The sequence below is a fragment of the Mirounga angustirostris genome, unplaced genomic scaffold (assembly GCF_029215605.1).
Source record: "Mirounga angustirostris isolate CCGP_5_RB_7025 unplaced genomic scaffold, mMirAng1.0.hap1 SCAF_13, whole genome shotgun sequence".
Classification (NCBI taxonomy): domain Eukaryota; kingdom Metazoa; phylum Chordata; class Mammalia; order Carnivora; family Phocidae; genus Mirounga; species Mirounga angustirostris.
Genome location: NW_026991721.1, coordinates 25919779 through 25921919, shown reverse-complemented (window position 1 = coordinate 25921919; position 2141 = coordinate 25919779). Strand labels below are relative to the sequence as shown.

The following is a 2141-nucleotide window of genomic DNA, read 5'->3' as shown; positions in this document are numbered from 1 at the left end:
TAAAGAATGAATGGGTTAATTAAAGAAGAAATAATTTAAAGAAGAAATAAAAATTACGTGGAAGCAAATGAAAATGAAAACACAATGGTCCAGAACCTTTGGGATGCAGAGGGAAGTACATAGCAATAAAGGCAAACCTTAAGAAGCAAGAAAAGTCTCAAATATACAACCTAATGTTACTCCTAAAGGAGTTAGAAAAGCAGCAAATAAAGCCTAAAGCCAATGGAAGAAGGGAAATAATAAAGATTAGAGTGGAAATAAATTATATAGAAACAAACAATAACAACAAAACAACAGTAGAATAAACCCATGAAACTAAGAGCTGGTTCTTTGAAAGAATTAATAAAATTGATAAACCCTTAGCCAGACTTATCACAAAGAAAAGAGAAAGGACCCAAATATATAAAATCACAATGAAAGAGGAGAGATCACAACCAACACCACAGAAATACAAACAATTATAAGAGAATATTATGAAAAAGTATATGCCAACAAATTGGGCAATCTGGAAGAAATGGACATATCCAAGGTCAATTCAGTGGCAAAAACGGAGCCTGATCTTGGGTTTCCTGAATGCCAAGTCAGTGCTCTTTTCATTCACCTTCTTTCCATTTCCCCAGTTGTGGGTAAAGGTTTTCCTATTCTCCAGTTAAGGTTGTGTTCTCCATCCGATGTAGTAGTTTTGAGCTTACGCTATGGTGTCAGACAGACCTGAGTCTCTGCCACTTCTCAGCAGTGTGTCATTGAGGAGATCATTCACATTCTTTGAGTTTTGGTTTCTTCACATGTACCTACGAATAATAACAATAGTACCTGTTTCATGGAGTTTATGTAAAGATTAAATGACATAATATTTAATATGTAAGATAAAACCCTAGGACATAAGCTTCAATAATGTTAACTGGCCTTATCATTTTTTTTTAAAGATTTTATTTATTTATTTGACAGAGAGAGAGACAGCAAGAGAGGGAACACAAGCAGGGGGCAGTGGGAGAAGGAGAAGCAGGTTTCCTGCCTAGCAGAGAGCCTGATGTGGGGCTCGATCCCAGAACCCTGGGACCATGACCTGAGCCAAAGGCAGACGCTTAATAACTGAGCCACCCAGGCGCCCCTAATTGGCCTTATCATTATTTCTGCCTGGCTTCTGGAGATCTAACATCTTTCTTTGCCTTGCTTTATCCTCAGCTTTGGCTTCTCATTCAGACTGGGAAATTTGATTCCTGAGAGTTCATTTTAATCTGCTTACTCAAGCTCAAAGTGTTGACCAGCAAATGGAAAGAACACTGTGATTTGCCCTGGTACACACCATAGAGGCATTTCCTTGCATCTCATAGTTATTCAATACGTAGACACAACCGCATACATAATTACATAAAATGGAGGACCGTTCATTCGTGCCTGAGGTATCATTAACACCATGTGATCAGGAAGACAGTTTTTCTTTGTTGTTGTTGTTTTTAATTTGTGGTTTATTAAAAATATGGAACGCTTCACGAATTTGCATGTCATCCTTGCGCAGGGGCCATGCTAATCTTCTCTATATCGTTCCAGTTTTAGTATGTGTACTGCCAAAGCGAGCACGACAGTTTTTCTTTGAAGGCAGTAGTTCTAATAGGGTTATCCCTCTTTTACAAATACAAATACTTTATAACATCTCCTTTATTATCCTGAGATAAAATTCATTAGTACAATAAATCGTTTACACATATAATAAACAATGAAGGCCCCAACTTCAACATAAAAGAGAAATGAAGGGAATGTATTTTATAATAAAATGTGTATTTCAGGGGCACCTGGGTGGTTCAGTCAGTTGAGCATCTGACTCTTGATTTTAGCTCAGGTCATGATCTCAGGGTCATAGGATCAAGCCCCATGTCAGGTTCTGTGCTCAGCACAGTCTGCTTCTCCCTTTCCCTCTGCTCCTCCCCCACTCTCTGTCTCTCAAATGAATAAATAAAATCTTTTTTTTTTAATAAATAAAATCTTTAACAATATATATATTTCACTATATCAGTGCTCAGGCATGACTACATTATGGGGCCAAGAGTCAGTTGGAGGTTTGCAGCTGTGCATAGAAACATGCATGTCATTAGTAGCTATAAACGCAGACGGCTAGAGTTGTGTTGAAATGGTGATTTGAA

General features: G+C 37.7%; 1 non-coding gene across 1 annotated transcript; it reads right to left on the bottom strand.

Annotated features, from left to right (window-relative positions):
- Positions 1-1474: 1474 nt before the first annotated feature.
- Positions 1475-1581, bottom strand: LOC123858045 (U6 spliceosomal RNA). Its single transcript, XR_006794015.1, has one exon. It is a non-coding gene; the product is annotated as a U6 spliceosomal RNA (small nuclear RNA).
- Positions 1582-2141: the final 560 nt, after the last annotated feature.